General features: G+C 39.1%; 1 protein-coding gene across 8 annotated transcripts in view; it reads right to left on the bottom strand.

Annotated features, from left to right (window-relative positions):
• Positions 1–18,729, bottom strand: part of PASD1 (PAS domain containing repressor 1) — a 306,974-nt gene extending 288,245 nt beyond the window's left edge. For 4 of the 8 annotated variants that reach the window (XM_069063052.1, XM_069063050.1, XM_069063049.1 and 1 more), the window contains exon 1: positions 18,398–18,729. The gene's annotated coding sequence lies outside the window, so the exon portion shown is untranslated. Of the gene's footprint in view, positions 1–6,010; positions 6,080–18,397 lie in introns of all 8 variants that reach the window. The other 4 variants (XM_069063047.1, XM_069063053.1, XM_069063048.1 and 1 more) reach the window with 3 other exon arrangements.
• Positions 18,730–23,476: the final 4,747 nt, after the last annotated feature.

The following is a 23,476-nucleotide window of genomic DNA, read 5'->3' as shown; positions in this document are numbered from 1 at the left end:
TTTGCTGATTTCCCAGGGAAAATTTCACAAGAGCTTATTGGAGCTCGCCCCAGTACATCCCTATGTAGGCAATACAATTTTGAAGGCTTTGAGGCCTCAGTTTTCAATAGGAGAGAAGGGAAGATGTCAAACAAGTGGGAAAAAAGAGACAGTATTATCCCAAAAACGTATCAAGAGGACATGAATAACTAAGAACTATGCCTACTTTCTCATTTCTATAAGAGCTATATTAATGTTGTCTATGCACATATTGAGGGAATCCTGGATCAAAATATAGGTAACAAACAGGCTGTTGCAAAAGATTTTCTATAACAGACCACATCTTTACAGATATACAATTGGTTAAAAGGCATAGAGAATACATGATCTGTGGTACTACCTCATTAAAGTTAATACACAATCTTTGTTTCTTTTTTTCATTCAGTAAGTAATAGAAGGGTTCAGTTATATGAACAATCACTTTTTATTGCATTTTGTCTAACTGTTTTCTTGTTTGGTTTTCCTTTTGCTTCAGTTTATTCTTAGGGGTCTGTAGTCCTCATTATTTTATTGTTGCTACTTAAGATTTTGCTTCTGAATATGTTTATATCAATGGGTATTAAAACAAAATCTATCCATATAAAAGAATACAAGATCTTGGTCTACTAGTCATTTTTGTTATAAAAAGTTATGCAAAATAGTAAAGCAACCTTCAAGAATCTCCTCAAGCAAGGTGACTCATATATAGATATTCAGATCATATTCTTTGATAGATTAATGTACTCACATATCTAAGTGATCCTCTGATTATCAATATCAAGCAAGACATAAAATGGGTAGACACTCTAAACAAAGGTGTTTGTGACTGTCACACATGAAACTAATTTGAGGATGAATTCTTATATTGTTATTAATTTTCATAAGTGCATAATCTTTTTAAAGCCCGAAAATTTAACTCTCAATAACATCTATGTACTTATTTTGTGATAAATCAAAGACTCTTGGGGACAGTATCAGAATTTGAAATTTGCAAACCTTGCTTGTGGGATCCAAATATCTTGTCACTGTTTACCTTTACCCTGGTTCTCTTTAGACTTCAACAATCTTGGAGGGCACAATGAAAAAGGAGATGGGAGTCAATGACAGTGTGTATGTGAGAAGGAATGGGGAGGCTAACATACAGAAAAGAAAATGACAAATGCTGGAGGGGATATGAAAAAATAGGGATATTAATGCATTGTTGGTGGGGTTGTGAACTGTTCCAACCATTCTAAAGAGCAATTTGGATCTATGCCCAAAAGGCTATAAAACTGTGCATATCCTTTTGACCCAGCAATATCACTACTAGGTCTGTATACCAAAGAGATCAAAGAAAAGGGAAAAGGACCTATTCGTACAAAAATATTTATAGTAGCACTTTTTGTGGTAGCAAAGCATTGGAAATTGAGGGGATGCCCATCAATTGGAAAATGGCTGAATAAGTTGTGGTATATGATTGTGATGGAATACTATAAGAAACGATGAGCAGGATGGTTTTAGAAAAACTGGAAAGACATATTAACTGATGCAAAGTGAAGTGAGTAGAACCAGGAGAACACTGTACACAGTAACAGCAATATTGTATGATGATCAACCATTATGACTTAGTTATTCTGATCAATACATTAATCCAAGACAATTCCAAAGGACCTATAATGAAAAATACTATCTGTGATGAACTTTGAATTCAGATTGAAGCATATTTGTTACTTTATTTTTCTTGTTTTTGAGTATCTTCTTTTGTAACATGGCTAATATTGGAAATGTTTTACATGACTTCACATGTATAATCATTATCACATTGCCTGCCTTTTCAAGGGTTACAGGAGGTATGGGAGAGAGGGAGAGAATTTTGGAACTCAAATTTTAAAAAAAATGAATGTAAAAAATTTTTTACATGTAATTGGGAAATATTTAATGGAACAAAAAAAAAACTAAAAATGAGAAAGAATAGACAAAAGAAAGATCAAGCTATGTGACCATTGGCAAGTCCCTTCCCTTCCTTTATGACAAATAAAAGGATTGAATAATCTGCAAGCACCCGTCCAGCTCTAAAATGAACAATTTATGACTGTGCCTTTTGTAATTATGTTGACGTTAATTCTATAGTTTCCTTAGAATCCTCTGAACATTCTCTTGGCATATGCAAATTACTTACAAAAGCAAAAACAAAAACAAAATGGTCCAGCCCAACTGGTCTTTTTGCTGTTTTCCATATAAGTCACTTAATATCTTATCTCTATGCTTTTGCATCAGCTGTCTCTCGTGCCTAGAATTCACTTCTTCCTTTTGGAATCATTGTCAGACAGTCAATAAATATTTATAAAGCATCAGCTATGTGCTAGGCACTGCACTAAACAAAGGGGTCACAAAGAAAGGTTTCCACCCTCAGACCCCCTCGTCTGATTGATGACTGCCTCTCTCAGACCACTATTTCCTGAAAGCCTCAGAAATGCTGTACTTCACTCCTTACCTCCGGGCATCTCCTCCTAGCCAGCTGCATGGCTGCCAATCATATCCTTTCCTCACCACTTTCTGATTCCTGCTGCCCCTTCCCCCAGTTCATGAACCATGATCAATTCCAGCACTGTTCCTGGATGGGGTATGTCAATCTACTCCCCTAGGGTCCTACTCTCCATCCCTATAACTTTCTAAATCAAAGAGCCCTTCTCTGGTAGCTCATCATCATCATCACCAACAAGCATTTATTAAGTGCCTACTATGTGCCAGACATTAAGCGAAGTGCTGGGTATACAAAGAAAGGCAAGAATGCTTAATAAATATATTTTCTTTTTTTTTTCATTCACTGGAATCCCTTGTTTCCTTCTTGACTCAGCTCAAGGGCCACTTTCTTCTGCATGAAATCTTTCCTGGTATGTATGAGAGAGGGAGTTAACAAGGTTGCATCTGTTCTGTATGTGTCTTGTATATACCTATAAATATAATTGCTGTTTATCCCCTCCCCCTTTAAGCTCCTTGAGGGCAAGGACTGGTTGTGTCAGTATCTCCAGAGCCCAATTGTACCTGATACATAGTAGGTGCTCAAGAAATGCTTATTGCTTGATTTTACAGACATTTATTAAATGCCTACTATGTACAAAGCATTCTCCTGGGCACCAGTGGTAATTCGAAGGTTAGATAAGACAAAGTCTAACATCCTCGGCATTACAGTCCAGTAGGAAAATAAGATGCCAAAACCAATAACTATAATATAAAGCATTACTTGATAAATGTACAAGAGGGCTGCAAAATATGTTGCTATTATGAAGTTGGATTGAGGAAAAGGCCATTACCAATTCAGAGAATAGGGGAAGATTTCCTGGAGAAAGCAGTATAGAGGGGATGGAGGGAAGAAGAGAATTGGGAACTGAAAATAAAAATTTTAAATTTAAAAAAGGTACATGTGAGTTGGGCTTTAAAGGATAGATAGAAATTCAATGGGCAATAAGTAAGAGTGTGGGCATTCCAAGTGCAGGAAATTACATTAGTAAAAGCACTTAGATATGGCCCTAAAAATTCCTAGTTGAAGGGGCAGCCAGGTGACTCAGCAAGTAAGAGCACCAGCCCCAGTGTCGGGATAACCTGGAGATCAAATCCGGGCTCAGATACTTAGCACCACACCAAGAAATAACTGGCCGTGTAACCTTGAGCAAGTTACTTAACCCCAATTGCTTTAAAAAAATTCCTAGTTGAGACCACTAATTTCTAAGTACCTATAATTTGAATTCCCCTTTCAGAGATATATCAGTTTGTAAAAACCAAATACCAAGTAATTAAATGAAGAAGAAGAATGAGGCATTTTCCAGACAGTGCAAGAAAAAAAATATTCACCAGATACTTTCCCCTGGATTATCTGGATGATTTTCCTCAATTCTATTCTTACCAAACTGACCACTATAATGGCCATAGCTTAGATCTTCCATCCCTGAACTTTAGGCCCCTGGCTTTTCCAAGCCAAGGCTTTTTTTCCTGTGCAGAGGGATTTTGAATGAGTGAGATGGTTTTACAAACCCACTGGGAACTGGGATGAGTCCACAAAACTCTACCAGTAGATGGAAAGATTTGGGTCATGGGTTGGCATCTTAGAGTTTTGTATAAGTTTTCACAACTTCATTTCTTCATAAGCTTGGGATAGAAGGAAATGCCTACACATATGATTGATGGGTGCTTGGTCGTATGAGGAGTAATACGGGAAGAAATGAGCACCAATAGGGGAGATGGAAGGGAACACTTGATAGTTTTGCCCTGGGCCTGCTTCTTTCCCTAAGTCCACCTATCCTACCATTAAAAATAATACTGTGGGGCAGACTGCTGACCTCTGGTGTAGATTATTAGCATTTCCAATGCTCTAAACAGTTGTCCTTCCTCCTCTGATCACAGTGACCATATGAAGTTCCAGTTTCTTTATGAAGCCAGACTCACCTTGTCCTATTCTCATTCATCCCTCCCTTCTCTTTCACTAACTCCTAGTATGAAATGAAATTGTTCATCATTGATTTTTTTCCTGAGTAACAGTCTCCTGTATAATAAGCATGACAAGTACCATTTGAAATTATATGCAAAAATAAAAATTTATTATATTCTAAGAGACACAAGATAGGTTGTTGATGTAGAAGTCATTCGTGAATCAACTGTCTATGCACAGTCAGATCACTGACTTGTTAGAGTAAAGATCAAAATCAATGTCAAACTGAAAGAAAGAATAAAATGAGATGATATGACACCTAATTGAAGCAATTCCAACCTGACTAAATAAGCTTTGGGTTGAAAAATGGGAAAAGGATAGAAGAACAGAAATCAGAGCAAACAATTACTAAGGAAATTTAATCAACATAAATCAATTGTCACAAAAAGAAGAAAAAGATATCCTAGAAACTGACTCAGTCATCAAACATGTGATCTGTCAAGAGGAAAGATATGGCAACCAAGGGCAACACTGGTTTAGAGCATAAATGCATTTGTAAATGTATTTGTAACACCTTGCAGATGAGTATACTGTCTCACAAAATTGAGAGAAGCAATTGAAGGGAAAAATAAGCTTATGGAAACGTTAGTGAGATACCTAATTTAGCGAAATCATTCCAAGGGCACTTAAGGATAAAAGCAGAAGGAGGACAGTCAACAGGCAAAAATGGAAAAGATCTGTAAAGATTTTTATAATAATAGATTCTTTTTTCTGAGTTATGTGAAAAACAAGACAGAGGACTAGACATCTTCTCTGATCCTCATGACTTCTCAAACCTCTCCAAAATAGAAATTATGCAAAAGAGATAAAATAATTTTAGCTGTCTCCAGTGTCTAGGACACCAAAAATTTAAATAAAGTAAAAATTCTGATGAACTAACAACAGAGAAGACCAGAAGAATGCCTAAACCCTAACACATTTACTCAGCACCCCCTCCCCCATGGCTCACCACACTCAAGCAGCAGGGCTACACAAGCAGACCTAAGGGCTTGCAATAGAAATCAACTCCTTCCACCACCACCCCTGCCTGCCCCAATGCTTCGGAAATCCCAAAGGCAAAAATTTGCTCAGGCTATGACAACAGCTTGGCAGTGCTCTGTGATGCAAAAGAGCTCAGCCAGAGAACTGAGGAAAAGAGGGAACTGAGTATGTATGTTGTTGTGTGACACTCTGCTAAGCCAGAAGGAATGATCCCAGCATCCAGCTGGGGCCAATTCTGTTATTTCCCCACTGCCTCTCTTCCTACCGATGAATTATCCAGTGTAGGTGGAACGTGAGATGTCCCTGAGTTCCAGACTCCAGGGACTAGACCCCACACATTTATAAGAGAAGGAGTCAGAAAGTGAGTGATAGATTATCATAAAGGAGAGAAATGACTAAAAATACCAAAGATCTCAAGAGGAAGAAAACTCAGTTAAAGACTTTGAACAGATGTTTATAAACCAACAAGGAAGGCCTCCAGATTAGGTAAAAGAGTCCAGACTTCTCTGAATAAATTTTGTAAAACAAAGGAAAATTAATCAACACCTGATGAGGCAGAAGATCCCGTGGATTCCGAAGAGGGCATGGAACCACAGCAGGATGTTCCTGAATGGTCTGAAAGAGAAATAAGAATTGTGAAAACAGCATTGATGGCCTACACAGCAGAAATAATGTGCAGAATAAAAGAACTTTAATCCATGATGACAAGTCTCACCAAAGAAACAAAAGAAAATAACTGATTGGGAATCCAAATACATAGAAGTAAAGAACAATATGGAATAAGAGAAGCAAAAGCAATAAAATTAAAAGAAAATATGATCTCTATATAAGCAAAGCAAATTGATCTTTAAAGACAGGCTATGTGAAGATAACTTAAGGATTACAGGTTTCCCAGAAGAACATGACAAATAAAATTCTTTTTTCTATCAACGATAATGGAAGTGCTACATTTGGACTCTAATTTGGATGTACTACGTAAGAAAATAAAATTCTTGATCATGGTATGAGAAAGGAACAGGCAGGCTTTCACAAATGATAATCTATAGGAGACCACTTATTTACAGTAACATAATTGACAGAAAGTCACACATAAAACAAGACCCCACTGCTTACTGTTTATTGACTATAAAAAAAATAGGGGCGGCCAGGTAGCACAGTGAGTAAGAGCACCGGCTCCAGTGTTGAGAACACCTGGAGATCGAATCCCGGGCTCAGACACTTAGCACCCACCCAGAAACACCTGGCCGTGTAACCTTGAGCAAGTTACTTAACCCCAGTTGCTTAGGGGCGGCCAGGTGGCTCAGTGAGTAAGAGCACCGGCTCCAGTGTCGGGATGACCTGGATCAAATCCGGGCTCGGATGCTCAGCACCACACCCAGAAATAATAACTGGCCGTGTAACCTTGAGCAAGTTACTTAACCCCAATTGCTTTAAAAAAAAAAATAATTTCATTCACAAGAGCCACATACCACCTTCAAGACTCTCAGCCAAAGAAGTTTTTCTCATGCATGTTTTTAAATTATGCAAAATTTCTTGAAAGCTCTAACAACAGTAGTAATTTTGTTTGATGACCTTTTTATTATTAATATACCAAAAAGCATAAAACAGGGAGGCATATGCTTGCCAAAACTGTTTGCCACTGACATGAGGGCTGTCCATTGCAAAGTCTAAATGGGAGTGGGATTCCCTACAGATGGTAATTTCCTTCAGATGCTCCTTTTTTGCCAATTGTGCTGTTCACATCAAGCCCCTAAATGAGACTCATAATCAGTCAAGAGTTCAGTCAAACTACTAACACAGGAAAAACCAAGTGATCAAAGAATGCTTATCACCAAGATTGTGATATACAGTAAGAAAGACATCCCATAGAGTTGGCAAATCATGTTGTATATTGTGGATAAACATTACACATAGGCAATGGGCGGGTCTCAGAATTGAACGGGAAGAGAGTGAGCTATGTTGCATTTGGGAAACTGCACTGTATTTTTAATGATCCCAAGCTTCCCTATGAAACAAAGTCTAATTTTTATATCAATATAATTCTGGTGGTGCTATGTGATTGTGAGTCATGGAATACTATAACCTCTGAAGAATTATAGTTGCTGGTCACTCAAAGGGCAATGCAAAGGTATATGGTTATAATGGGAATGTAAATTTTCAAGATCTTCCAGGCCCCTAGGCTAAAGTGCACCTGGAGCCTGGGGTGGGAGGTTTGTTTTTTAGTAGATACTTCTTGATTGGCCAGTGAGTCAATGAGGTTGTTACATTCTCTGAGCCAGGAGAAGGCTATATAAGCCCTGATGTATAGCTTTGTTTTGGGGCTCACTTTGAGAAGTGTTCTGTGATTTGATGTGGATTCTGGGAAGCTGTTGTCCAGAGCCCCCCCAGCTTTGAAAAACCCAGATGTTGATTTGGTATAGATGTAATGGTTGGACAGTTTGGAAAGCTGCCTACTTGATCTGTTTCTGTCTTGATAATTCTGTCTGTATACTTTGAAGTTCAGGGTGCTGACCTTTTTCCCCTGAATGAGGTAAACGATATATGTTTGACTGATTAAAGTAAGCTTGTTAACCCATTTTGAGTTGCTTTCCTTTATCAAAGCAGATCCAAGAACCTGTGTTGGCAGCAAACCCTGAGGACACTTGGGGTGCTTGCTGCTACAATGGTGTAGGTAACAAACTGGGAAATGCACAAGAGAAGTAACAGAAATGATGTTATCAGAGACATATGATTGGAAAAGAATATGGGTCAGTCAGGAGGTCAGAGTGAGACAGACGGAGACCTGTGTGCTCTACTGGTGTCTGCACAATATCAAGAGAACAAGACCTTTGACCCAGCAATAACACTTCTAGGGTTGTATCCCAAAGAGATCATAGAAGTGGGAAAAAGACCCATATGTACAAAAATGTTTATAGCAGTTCTTTTTGTGGAGGCGAAGAATTGGAAATTAAGGGGGTTCCCATCAATTGGAGAATGGCTGAACAAGTTGTAGTATATGCATGTTATGGAATACTATTGTGCTATAAGAAACGAGGAGCACACGGTCTTCATATTTACCTGGAGAGGCTTATACAAACTGCTGCTGAGTGAGAAGAGTAGAACCAGGAGAAATTTGTACACAATTACAGACACAACGTATGTGTGATGACCAACTCTGATAGACTGGACTCTTCTCAGCAATGTAAGGTTATAAGTCAACCCCAAAAGACTCATGATGGAGAGAGATGTTTACATTCAGAGAAAGAACTGAGATTGAACCCAGACTGAAGCAAACTACCTGCCCTTTTTCGTTTTCGTGTTTGGTTTTCTTTCCTCTTTCCCATTCTTCATTCCATCTATTACAATCCTTCTTTATAACCTGACTAATGCCTAATGTGAAAGTATTTGCAGATACTATACTTGATTGTATGCTGCCATGGAGGGGGGGAGAAAATTTGAAACTCAAGGAATTATGGTAATGAATTTTGTAAAAGTAAACAAATTAATAAAGACAAAAAAATAGAAAAAAAAAAGAGAACAAGAGGGAAGACCCTGGCATGTTGGGTGGATCTCAGGGAATGCTGGTAAATGTTTAACAAACAGGGTCTCTGGGGGGTAAAAAGATATATGCCCACATAGTTTTAAGTTTAATCTGTATTACTAACACTTTTTAAAGGCTAGACAATCAACAAAACAATAAATCAAGCCCTGATTTGTAGCAATTGCCAATTTCTGTATATAAATTCTCACACTGAAAATTTAATAATTAGTTCTCCCAAGTCCACGGGAGCTGGCTCCAGCACACTCCTGTGTGGACTCTTTGCACGGAACATATGGATTATGAAATCATAAATTAAGAACTGGAAGAGACCGTGGAGGTCCTTAAGTTCAATGCTCTCATTTTACTGATGAAGGAGTTGAGGCCCAGAGAGGTTAAGTTACTTGCCTAAGGTCATATATCTATCTGAGTCTGGATTTTAATCCAGTTCTTCATGACCCCAAGACCAGAGCTCTACCCACTCTACCAAACACACACAAGATACACACAGGATGAGAAGACATGGATGGTTTAGGAGTAGTTCAACTGGAGAGAATACCCATATTGATGAAATGACAGACCAACTGAAGTTTTGATATGTTTGTCTCACCCCTCTAAGTAGGCTTTGAGGTGCTTTAGGGGCAAATACTCAAGAAGTATTTATTCATTGAAATTACTGAGCCTTCACCCACCTGCTTTGCTTGGCCTGAAATGAACAGCAGCTCTATTATTGAAGGGCCAGAGCAGGACTGGGTATCCCACAGTCCTCTTGCTGACCTGGTTTTGTCAAGTCTGTTGTTTTCTCTTTGGTTTTGATGCCTTCTCAAAATATGAGTGAAGAGATTTTCATGAACTAATAAACAGAGTCCTATTTAAAAAACAAAAGCCAACCCATCATAATTAGGAGTAAATGAAAAAGCACTTACTCCTCAGAGGATATGCTATGTTTTTTTAGTCCACTTAGTTTTGTGGGCCTATAATCACTTCTGTGCTACTCTTGCAACTTTACTTTCTGATTCATTTTTGCTTAGTTATAAAGATTCCATTTCACCCCTAAGATGTTGGTCCATGAGAGGCTTTTAACTATCCGAGATAGTGTAGTTAGTATATGGATGTAGTCTATTGTTCTATTTCCACTGCAGATAATTGATTGATTTTGACATACTAAGTGCACAGAAGCCCATTGGAAAGGCTTAAATCATGAGCTGTCACGAAACCTACTTTGGCCAATGAAGACACAAAATGCTGCATCTCAGAAGCATGACTCTCAAAATCAAAATGAGACTGACCTTTCACTGATATTGCCTATCTTTGTTACTTAGAAACCTCATACCTGAGATAGAAGACCCAGAGCAGCATTTCACTAACCCCCAAACCAAGCTGCATACTAATCATGTTCCTATCTCTTGAACTACAAGTATTGGAACTATTCATCAATTCCTTGCGCCTCAGATCAAGCTGAACAGAAGGCTGATAGTAAGAATGAGGTGGTTGCCATAGCAGTGAGCCCAGGCTAGGCACAGAGTGACGCTTCGGTGCTGCTAGCCTGACTGAAATTTCCAGTTGTCCCTACCAACTACTAACTTGTTTTCTTCTTCTTTAATCAATAAGATTTAATCTACCATCCGAGAAATACTTTTATCTTCCCCGAAGAAAGAGGAAATTAAATTCCAGATACAATACTTATAGAATCATAAAATGTCAGAGCTAGAAGGGACCCAGAGATCATCTAGTCCAATATATCCAAAACAAAATTCATTATCCTGCCCCCTGAACACATTCCTCCTCCAAACTTCCCAATATCATGTAGGTATCACTGAAACATGGTGTGATGATAACCATAATTAGAACATGGTTATGGAAGGGTCTCCCTTATTAAGAGGGAACAAGATAGGTATAAAAGGGAACATTGGTAGAGTAGTAATATATAATAACCATGCCTTCCTATTCCATCCTCTCCCTGTACCTCACTCCTCTTAAACCTAGTCCTTATCCTCACCACAGCCTTCAGTCCCCCTGTTCCCCAGTGATATCCTGAGACATCACCCCTCGTTTGGCTTCACTTTCCTCCCTTCCCAATCTTGACCCTGTAGTTAACCAGTTCAACTATACACCATCCTTTCTGCTTGAATCCCTTGTTACTGTGTCTTACCAACACTAATACCTGCCAAAGCCCAATCTCATATTATCCTCACCATTCACTTTCTCCAGACCTACTCACTTGCTTCTGAATGGTGCTGGAAGAAGTAATAGAAAACTATGATATGGGGTCCATTGCAAAAATATATTCCCTAATCTCAAAAGCATGCTCAACATAGCAAAGCAGTCCTTTACTCTTTCTTCTTTGACTCCCTATTGCACTATCCAAAAAGACTGTTTCAAACCTCCTCTTCTCCCTTAAGCCTCCTATATCATTCTTTCCCTCTACCTTTCAACATATTATCTCTCTTTATACTTAACAGAGGTCATGCGTCATAAGCATATATTCCCCATCCACTCTACATATCAAAATCCTTTGCCATCATCTTCCAATCTCTCTTTTTTTGATCTCATCTCCAATGAATAGGTGGCCCTTCTCCTCATCAAGGCCAACCTTTCTGTGAATCAAGCAGTCTTTCTTTGAATTTGTTATAGAAAAGGAAAGAAAAGCCAGGCCTAGTCTTATAAGCACTCTAGATTTGGGGAGAACAGATTTATTTCAAAGCATTGAAAGATAGGCTGGGGAGAATTCAATAAACTTTAGTTCTCCTGAGGGATGGAAAGCTCCCTAAAAGAAAGTTCTGAAGACAGAAAGAGAAACAAATAAGATATGGAGAAAAAGGGTACTTGTCTGAAGAGACTACTATGGATGCACAGGGAACTCACCAGTTAACTTCGATTTTGAAAAAAAACATGTAGATAGTAGAGGATGAAACCAAAGATGTGACATGGTCTTTTAAGAATGCTGCTAAATCCCAGAATGAACTGAGGTTAGTGATAAAAATCTAATAACAAAAGGTTTTTTTTAAGTTATACTGGGTAAACAAGGCAAAGAATAGATAAGAATAATGCTCATGCTTGATGGGACAACAGAATAAAGGTAGACCTGCTCAACTCCTGCTTTTTGCTTCAGTTTTCCCTGCCTAGAAAATGATCTTTGGGCAGGAAAGTACAAAACAAAAACAGATATTATGGAGTTTACATTTAAGATAAATAGGGAGAGACTAAAGGAATCATTCACTATTCTGGATGAGTCCCAAGTCACTGAAGCCCTGATGAAGTACCTTCCAGGGTCCTAAAGGAACCAGTGGTTGAGATTGTGGAGCCAAGGTCAGTGATAACTTAAAGATCTTGGAGAATGGAAGAAACTTTGTAAGACCAAAACAAGGCAAACATCACAATTTTCAAAAAGGAAAGAGAGTAGAATCTTCAAAATAGCAAGCCAGTGAGCTTGACTTTGATGCCTTACTGAATTATCTAGGGGATGGTTGGTGAAAATCTAGAAAAGGAAGAGGGGATGACAAAGAGCTAGTGTGGCTTCATAGAGAAATGTTTCTACCAGACAAGGCTTCTTTTCTTCTTTGTCACAATAACTAAGCTCATAGATCAACCTAATCTTCTAACTATAATTTACCTAGATTGTAACAAAATATATGACAAAGTCTCTCATGCTGTTCTTGTGGACAAGATGGAGAGATAAGAACTAGATGATAGGAAAGTTAGTGGATTCAAAATGGAACTTGCTGAAAGGCCAGACACAATGAATCTTCATTAATGGTTGGATGTTGGTTTGAAAGGCCTAAAGTGGGTTACCCAAAGATCTGTACTTAGCCCTGTGCTGGTTAATATTTTTATGAATGATTTGCATAAAGGTACAGATCAATCAATTAATGAGCAGTGATCAAATACTAATTACATACCAGGCACTGTACTAAGTACTAGGGATACAAAGAAAATCAAATACAAGGTCCCTACTCTCAAGGACCTCACCTTCCAATAAAAGAGCCATCATGTGCATATATAGGCATGTACAAGATAATCTTAGAGGACTGTAGAATGGACTACAGAATGTGTGGAGAGAAGTAATATGTAAGAAAACTAGAAAGATAAGAAGAGGCGATACTGTGAAGATGTCAAATGAGTTTAGATATTTGATTCTAGAAATAATAGGGAGCCATTGGTGTTTGTTGAGGAAGGAAGCAACATAGTCAGACCTGGGCTTCAGCAAAATCTCTTTGGCATTTGTGCAGAGTAGATTGGAATGGAAGGGGACTTGAGTTGCGGAGACCAGTTAGAAAGCTATTTCAATAGGCTAAGTGAGTATCGAAGAAGACCTGAAGTAAGGTTGTAGCTGTGAGTAATGAGGAAGGGATATAAATAAAAAGTGTCTTTAAGGTTGAAAGATGATATTTGGCAGCTGCATGGCTATGTGGGGTTGAGTGGCAGTGCAGAGTCAAGGATAACACCAAGACTGTCGTATGTAAATTGCTTGCTTACCAAGGTCCAGATCACATAAAGACAGTGGGAACTGCTAACACATTGGATGATAGAGGCAGGATCCCAAAAGATTTTGCCAGGTTAGAACACTGGGCCAAATCTAATCTGAGAATATTGGGTTTCCTTTAAGGCTTAGCAACAGTCAGCTTAATGACTGTTGAATTGACTTTTTCTAGGGGAAGCAACCTTGGCCCACTTAGGCCAATCCCAAGTCCCTTACCCAAGGTCACACAGCTAGTAAAGTGGCACGAGAATTCAAGTCTTTTGACTCCAAATCCAGTGCTACCTTCCTTCTACCACACGGAAATCCTTAGAAGTATTTCAATACAGGTTATAACATAACAAACTTCAAGGGCCTGCCCCTCTGCTTTAGCATATGAGAACTTTGCTATGTCAGTTTTGTGGGTCGCTGTGGCCAAAGAATTCGTCACCCAGCAGCCAACCTGATGGTAATGAGACTCTCTGTACTTAAGCTGGTCCTTGGACAGCAAACCCAAAGCCCTTCCAGCATGGACAGTCTGCCAAATCTTGCTGGCAAGGCCATTGAGATGCCTTCACCTGGGCATTAGAGCAGGATTTTATGTAGACCCGATGCTTGGCAATTTTGTGGTTATGAAGAGGTTATTAATATAAATATTAAAATAGAGCATATCTCTAGAGTGCTTTACAGTTTACAAAGAGCCAGCCCTGGGATGGGGGGTACAGAGGAGGTTGCATAAGTATGACTATACCCATTTAACAGAAGAACATATTGAAGTTAAGTGATCTGCCCAAGGTCACCCAGCTAGTAAGTGGCAGCACCAGCATTTGATGTAACCTGTCATCCTTTAAGTGAGTTAACAGGATTGGGAGACTTTTAAGAAACACAATATTTGTTTTAAGGGGAAGTTGTTGACAATACAGTAAGTTTTCAAGTATGTGAAGGTGGTAATGAGTTGGTGAACCCTAGTGTGCAGTGGGGGTGGGAGTCAGGTGAAGGGCAGACCAGACTGACTCCTTTCCTGCAGCCCGTGAATTTGCTAAGTATGATTGCTTAGAAACTCATTAACTGAGCTCATAAAGCAGGTAGATGAATTCCAATGAACTCTTCTCCTTAAGAGGAAATTCTGCTTTCCGGAGTGATATGGTGCAAAGGAAATGTATGAAGACCATGGGGTAGCTACACTGAAAAAAAATTTCATTTGAGAAATTATGATCACTCTTCCTTACAGGGAAGCAGGCGACCTGGGGATACAAGGCTTAACCTTCGACCCAGGGTTCAATAATGGGGGAGGCATCACTGTGTGGAGCCAGGTATATACACTTCTCTTGGTTTCTTCAATCCTCTTCAAGCCTAGGAGCCTGAACTGGAAGTCTTTCCCTGCCCCTCCCTGATCCTCCATGCTCCTGACTTTGTATCCCAGAGCCTCATTATCTCAGTCTTTCCTGCCTCCAGAGAGCTCACTCCCAATCTATTTCCTTAACTTGAGGACACTAACAACATTTAGCAGTTCTATAGCCTTTTAAGGTTTACAAAGCCCTTTATAAAGATTGCCTCATTTGATCCTCACCACAATCCAGGGAGGGAGGTGCTATTATTATTCTCATTTTACAGATGAGGAAAGTAAGGCAGACAGAGATTAAGTGACTTGTTTTAGAGTCATACAGCTAGTAAGTGTCTGATGCAGGATTCGAACTTGGGTCTTCCAAGTCCAGCAGTCTCTTCACTATACCACCTAGCTGATGATCTGATTTGGCAGTGATCCTGAACTCTAATCCTTGTTCTAACCATCCCAAGGTCTCCTCCTGACAACCAGAGTCCATTAAAATCAGTCACAGTTCATTCTGACTAGCCCTGCACTATAGTCCTCCTCTGATGCTCATGAAGGTAATGGGGGCAACTCTGGGTTCTCTAGGGCTGTAGTAGAGGAACCCAAGCTCTGCCAGGTCCTGCCAAGCCGGAAAGGCCCTGAAGATGGGCACATCAATGGATTATGTGTCTATTACCACAGAACCAGTCTAGCTAAATTCAGAGGCCCACTACCACAGTCTTAGATGCCAGGTGAGGATTTTTTTCCATCCAGAGCAACTCAGGGAGATGGGTACCTATATCATTGGAGGGCATATGGTTATCACAAACCCTTTAAGTACAGAAATCCATTTGGGGGGTTTTCCCATTTAAAATGTTTTCTTGCTACTTCTTGTTTTTCACACTACATTCATTTCTCATTATTACCTCACACCATCCCCATCCCTATCCCCTCAGAATTCTCCTTTATAAAACAAACAGTTAAGCAAAACCAATCAACACACTGACCGTGTCCAATGGCTCATGTGCCATCTACACTTGCAGTTCCAAGAAGAAGGAAATCTGCTGAAATACACTTTGAATAGTACCAGGGATGCCAACAGTCGTATCAAGACTTTTCTTATATGCTACTGGATTAGTAGTTCTCTGCATCATGGACCTCCCCCATTGTAATCATACACAATGCCCATTTGAAATTGTTCTTTGGTCCTCACTGTCTTTCAAAATTAACCCTCTGCTTTATGATGATACCCTCTTCAATATTCCTCCAAAATCTTATCAGCAAGTCAACAACAGTTTTGCAAGAGAGAGGCATAAAAACTGCAAGCAGTTTGAGCTAAAACAAAGACTTAACTTTGTCTCACCATTAAAGCCTGAGAAATGCCTTAAAACACACAAGATTCCCCAGCATCCAACTTGGCTCCTTGACTGCTACCAAAACAAACAGAGCCGATAATACAGTAGATGAAGACTCTGAAAAATGACTTCCCATCTTTGCCAAAATTTCTAAATTCCAAACGCTTGTCAGCAATTTGATCAAGATGACAAGGGTCCAGGACACATGGCAGACCTGAGCTATAAATTCTTTTTCTTGCTGAAAATTCTGGACATTTTAATCAGGTCTTGAATTATGTTTATACTACAAAAAAAATGGAAAATTCATTATTAATGAGAAAGGATGTTTCATGTTGTGAAGCTTCCTTTCTGGAATAAATTTCACTGAAAAATTCATCAGGAAAAAGGGATCATAGATCTTTACCCCTAGGCCTCAGTTGTGACTGCCACCAAGTTATGCAAGAGCCCGAACATTCTTTTACATTTAAAATTCAGAATGTTGGCTGATTATGACACTTCCCTGCATTGGTCATGCAAATGAATATCCAGATAAGGCTCCTGAAAGAAATGAGGGTGAGCCCCAAAGAAATGAGGTTAAGAGCAAGTGAGAATTGGAACTGAATTCAAAAATGAGCTCTCAGTACAATTATTGTGGTATAGAGGAAAGAACTTTGCACTGAGAGCCAAGAGACCTGGGTTCTAGTTGCGCTTCTGCTGTTTCTTTGACATGGCAAGGCACTTGGCCTTTCTAGGCCTCAGTTTCTTCTGTAATTAATGATAATCACTTATATTCCCATAGTGCTTTTCTCACAACAATTCTTCAAGGTAGATAGTAAAGGTATCATTATTCCAATTTTAGAGATGTGGAAACTAAGTCTCAGAAAGCTTCAGTGACTTGCCTGTTGTCATGTGTCTAATGTCAGAGTTAAAGCTTGAACTGACATGACCAATAGGGAAATTTGTTTTGCTTGACTACATATGCTTGTAAATGGATTTTAATTTTCTTGCTTTCTCAAAGGGGACAAGGGAAAAGAGAGAGATGCAAATACAGAACTGATAATAAAATAATTTTTTTTAAAAAAACTGGAATGAAAGTCTCTTGACTACATGTTCTTTGTACTTTATCACTCTCTCTGTAACATATAAAGAGCGAGTGTTTAGATGCTCTCTGAGTACCCTGCCAATTCTAACATTCTATGATCTACTTTTTCTGACTACTATCACCCTCTGACCCAATATCCTAGGATAAAGCCATGACAGACAGTGGGGACCTATGAAAAGTCTGCCATTTGATAAAGGGTTTTATGGCCAGTGGATTGATTTTGCAGTTTCCCCAAATGTTTTCCTCCATTCTTTCTTGGATTAGGGGAAAGTCTATTTGAAAAGAAGATGTCTAGCCAAATGAGGCCTGAACATTCCTGTATCACTGTTTTCATTTGGTTTGAGTTGGTATTTTCCTGTAGTGAGAATACACATTCTAGTGATGAGACCCACGTATTAATTTGGAGAAATGGAAACAGTGATGTTCTAATTCCCCATGGGGATGACTGAGCATTGAAACTATTGACCATGCATCAACCACAAGCATGTGGTTTTGTTCAACCCTGAAAACATTTACTCATACTCTGCAGGGGGGAGCTGACTTTCACCAGGAAAATGGCCGATGCTGGTTATTGAAACAGAGAAAGCAACAAATCTGAAACGTTTTTAAAGTCTGGAATGAGGAGCTCTGTAAAAGTTGATGTAGTCACAACAAATGGTCCTTTTAGTCACTTATTGAAGGTACTTGGTAAGAAGGAATGCTTGCATTTTCAAGGATTGGAAGGTCTTGAGAGTTCTCAGCTAAGCCCTGAATATTATGCTGTATTTATATATCACTAAATTCTGCTGAAGTCCTCCTCGAGTCCCTGGGTTCCTGAAGGCTCTGCCAGCACATCTATGGATCTGAGATCTAGAATTCTAATGGGTATTAGAAGCCACCTGGCCACTCCCCCTGTTTTAATAAAAGTTCCGGTGACTTACCAAACCGGAAAGGATTTAAGCATGAGACGGTGCCAGACCTATGTGTTGGCTAAGGGCTGGGGAGACTCATCGCCTCATCCCTGGTTGGCCATGGGGTGATGGGGCTTTTTGGCCAGAGTAACTCTCAAAAATAATCTATGAAATGAGAGGGGTAGCTGCCTGATCTTGATCAGTAGCATGAAAGAAGCCACACCCACATTACAAATTTGAGAAGTACTGAGATATTATGCCTTACATCATACACGGCATAAACTTAAGGGGGCTAGAACAAACTAGTTATAATGAAAGCACTTACCGTCTTGAAGGAGCCACCCTCTTAGGCAGAAATACTTTCTGTTGACCTGGAACAATTTGGGTCCTATTGATGTTAGCTTCGAGGGGGAAAACAAAAGTGGTAACAAGGAAGTTCTTTCCTACAGAGTTTCTTAGGACTAGTAAAATCCAAAAGGAAGATTGCAAGCAGTTGGTTTGTTCTAGCAAAGGGTGATGTGGATCTGTTTCCTTGTCAGTCCCAACAGCTGTAGTCAATAAAACCACTTAAAGTATGTATGATTCGGGAGGTAACTTGGCTGCCTCTGTAACAGCAATAGGATTGGCGCAGCAAGTCCTTGGCTCCACGAGTTGGCTATTATGATCTTATATAGAACATTGCATATATAATTCTCGTGGGATGACAGATGTCAGTGGAGTCTGTGAGTTTGAATTGGGCCATGCTCTCAAGCGAAAGAAATGTTAAGCTCCAAATCCCATTTCATTCAGGTGCTTTTTGCTCCAAAGTAACAGAACTTCCAAGTCTTACAGATTCAATTAGAAAAAGAAATACCATGTTTACTCATCAGCAAATAGGAATAGAATCTCAATAATCAACCTTGAATCACTAGTTTATTCAGACGTGCAGATCTCCAAAATGACTTGCACATAGCATCTCACTGACCTTTACAGATTTTTGATGGAGAAAACTATGATCTTTTCTTCTACATGAGAACATTAAAGTACAAGACGATGTAATGAGTTACCTAAGTTTGTTAACCTACTTGCTCAATGAAAATGAAATGGATAATGGTAGAACCATGAAACTAGATTAAATCCAGTGTGGTTAGAGGTTTTCCACCATCTCTTTCATCTCTGTATTTTCAAAAAAAACAAGAAAAGGCAAACCCAATCTGTCAAAATCTAATGGTATTCCACAACTACCTTTGGAAACTCCTCTGGGGGGTGGCTAGGTGGCGCAGTGAATAGAGCAACAGCTCTGGAATCAGGAGGACCTGAGTTCAAATCCGGCCCCAGACACAACACAAAAACTAGCCTTGTGACCTTGGGCAAGTCACTTAACCCCAACTGCCCTCCAAAATAGCAAAAAAAAAAAAAAAAGAAAAGAAACTCCTCTGGAAAACCAAGGGGAGGGAGGGGCTCAAGTCACCTCTGGGTTAATCCCTCCATACCATTTTTTGTCTAAAATACCAACAGTCACTAATCCCCACCCAACTAAATAGGCTTGGGGTAAATGGATGACTTCCATCTCTCAGGCAAGCCCCAACTTCCATGACAGCAAAGGCAGTTTGGAGATTTGTGAGTAAAGGAATTCAGAATGATTCTTCAATATTATTGTAAAACAAAAAAAAAATGTGGAAGGAAAAAAGGAAGAGAAAAAAATCAATCTATAGCAACTCACGTGCATAGCACAATAAGGCTGACAAAATGCTTTCCTCACAGTAAAACAAAAAAAAAAAACACACCTGTGAGGTAGATAGAGGCAGTATTGTTATCCCCACTTTGTGAATGAGGAAACTAAGCCTATAAGAGGGATCAAGTGCCTTGCCCAAGAGCAGCTTAGTGCAATTGGACCAAAAGAGCACTGGAATTGGCCAGTCACAAAGACGGGCATTCAAATCCCAAATCATATACTTACTGTCTGTGTGACCCTAGGGAAGTCAATTAGCCTCAGTGTTAGACTGAGTTTTCTTATCTGTAAAATGGGGATAATAAGAGTGTCTACCTCTCAAGTTATTTTGATATTTATTTAAGTTTTTTATTTATTTATTTTTATTAAGTTTTTTATTAAGTTATTTACATATTTTATTAAGTTATTAAGTTATAAACATAATTTATTAAGTTATTTACATAATACATGTAATGCTTTATAAACCTTTATAAACTATGTCCTTTTTAGCTATAATAACATTTAATAATTATTCAATGCTATAATTATCTATATGGCAATTATATAGATAATTATTATTTATATGATAATCATACAAATAGTAAATGGCAAAACATAAGTTCTTTTTTAAATATACAAGTTAACCAAAACCTTCTATTACCTGACCCTTAACCAATTTATATAGGATGGTATGTGAATTACTTTGGACAGGCAATCATTTTTATATAGTTTCATTTGTGACAGCAATGATAATACATGTATACTTCTACTAGTACTAGGCTGACTTAAAATGTCTAGCCTTGATTTGATGAGACCAGAGGTTTTCCCACTATTAGTTAAGCCTCTGTCAGTTGACAGCTAGATTTCCTATCATATATGTTTCAGTCCTTTAAGAATAAATAATACTCAGACACTTGACACAGACTAGCTGTGTGACTTTGGGCAAGTCACTTAATTCCAACTGCCTTGCTTCCCCCCCCCCAAAAAAAAGAATAAATAATATTATAATAAAACATAAAAATTTGATAGCATGTAAAAAACAAATTTCAATGAATGTCAGAGATTTTGCAGTGGCTATTGGTGTAAGAGAAGTCAAAGGCTTTTTTTTGGCGGGGGGGGGGGGGGGCCGGAGCCAAGATGGCAGAGTAAAAGCAGGAACTTACATGAGCTCCTGCACCAACCTGTAAAATGTGACTCTAAGCAAATTTTAGAACTACAGAACCCACAAAGTGACAAAGAGAAACAAATCTCCCGCTGAAGGCAGCTCAGCAGATGGACAGGAAGGATCTATCCACCAGGCTGGGGGCTGAGCAGTCCCACGGGCCCAGACCTAGAGCAGCCCTGACCAGAAGCACATACCTGCTGGAGCAGACTATGGTGGTTTGCAGACTTCTCAACCCATAAATGCCAAAGAAAAAGTAAAAGCTCAGTAGGGAACTCTGTTAGAACTGGGTGGAAAAGAGCATGGGCTGGTCCGTGCCTCCAGGAGGGCAAGAGTTGACAGAGGTGTGGTGGCTGCAGCTGCTACCACTGCTGCCACGTGGCTGCTGCAGAGCTCCTGGCCTGCAGATCATAGGGGGACCAAGCAATCATTCAGAGGGTAATAGCTCTCACTTTGACACTCTGATGCTCTCACTTGGGATCTGGGGTGCAGTCTTGGGTGGTGGTCCTGGGGTGAGGAATGCTAGCTGCCAGAGCTTGTGGTGGCTGTAGAGAGGACATCTCTCCTCATAGCTCTGGCAACTATGAAAACCCCAGTAATTTGGGACAATACTCTCTCCACTCTGGATGCAAAGAGCTCATGGCAAAGAGCTCAAAAGTCAAGTAATGAGCAAGCAGAGGAAGCACAATCAGACCATAGAATCCTTTTTTGGGGACAAAAAGGATCAAAACATGGAACCAGAAGAAGACAACAAAGTCAAAACTCCTGCATCAAAATCTTCCAGGAAAAATATGAATTGGTTACAGGCCATGGAGGAGCTCAAGAAGGATTTTGAAAATCAAAAGAGAAGTGGAGGAAAAACTGGGAAGAGAAATGGTAATGATGCAAGAAAATAATGAAAAGGGGCGGCTAGGTGGCGCAGTGGGTAAAGTGCTGGCACCAAAGTCGGGAGGACCTGAGTTCTGTTCCGGCCTCAGACACTTAACACCCATACAAAAACAACTAGCCGTGTAACCTTGGGCAAGTTACTTAACTCCAATTGCCCTCCAAAAGAAAAAAAAAGAAAATTATGAAAAGAGAGTCAATAGCCTGCTAAAGGAGACCCAAAAAATACTGAAGAAAATAACACCTTAAAAATAGACTAACTCAAATGGCAAAAGAGTACAAAAAAGCCAATGAGAAGAAGAATGCATTAAAAAGTCAAGTTGCCCAGATGGAAAAGGAATTTCAAAAACTCACTGAAGAGAATAATTCCTTCAGAATTAGAATGGAGCAAATGGAAGCTAATGACTTTATGAGAAATCAAGATACTACAAAACAGATCCAAAAAAATGAAAAAATAGAAGCAATGTGAAATATCTCATTAGAAAAACCACTGGGGTGGCTAGATGGCACAGTGAATAGAGCACCGAGGACCTGAGTTCAAATCTGGCCTCAGACACTTAACACTTACTAGCCATGTGACCTTGGGCAAGTCACTTAGCCCCAAATGCCCCTCCAAAAAAAAAGGCAAAAGCAAAACAAAAAAACCCAAAAAATCACTGACCTGGAAAATAGATCCAGGAGAGATAACTTAAAAATTATTCGACTACCTGAAAGCCATGATCAAAAAAAGAGCCTAGAAATCATCCTTCAAGAAATTCTCAAGGAAAATTGCCCTGATATTCTAGAACCAGAGGGCAAAATAGAAATTGAAAGAATTCACCAATCGCCTCTTAGAAAAGATCCCAAAAAGAAAACTCCTAGGAATATCATAGCCAAATTCCAGAGTTCCCAGATCAAGGAGAAAATATTACAAGCTGTCAGGAAGAAACAATTTGAGTATTGTGGAAACACAATCAGGATAACACAGGATCTGGCAGTTTCTACACTGAGGGTAGAAGGGCTTGGAATATGATATTCCAGAGGTCAAAGGAGCTAGGATTAAAACCAAGAATCACCTACCCAGCAAAACTGAGTACAATGCTTCAGGGGAAAATATGGTCATTCAATGAAATGGAGGATCTTCTAGTATTCTTGATGAAAAAACCAGAGCTGAACAGAAAATTTGACTTTCAAATACAAGAAGCAAGAGAAGCATGAGAAGGTAAAGAGGAAAAAGAAATCATAAGGAACTTATCAAAGTTGAACTATTTACATTCCTACATGGAAAAAACAATAACTGTAACTCATGAGACTTTTCTCAGTACGAGGACAGTTGAAGGGAATATATATGGATATATATGTATACGTACATACGTATGTATGTATAGGAGGGTGTGTGTGTGTATGTGTGTATATGTATACATAGAGGGCACAGGATCAGATGAATAGGAAGGGATGATATTTAAAAAATAAAATCAAGAGGTGAAAGAAGAATATAATGGGAGGAGAAAGCAAATGATAGAATAGGGTAAATTACCTCATATAAAAGAGGCAAGAGAAAACTGTTACAATGGAAGGGAAGAAAGGGAAGGTGAAAGGGAATGGGACAACCGTATTCTCATTGAATTTGGCTTAAGGAGGGAATAACATACACACTCAATTGGATATCTTACCCTACAGGAAAGTAG

This window comes from Petaurus breviceps, unplaced genomic scaffold, assembly GCF_028583685.1.
Source record: "Petaurus breviceps papuanus isolate PSGF00001 unplaced genomic scaffold, PetGlider_PUasm1.0 90535, whole genome shotgun sequence".
Taxonomy (NCBI): domain Eukaryota; kingdom Metazoa; phylum Chordata; class Mammalia; order Diprotodontia; family Petauridae; genus Petaurus; species Petaurus breviceps.
This window is presented reverse-complemented; position numbering and strand designations above follow the sequence as displayed.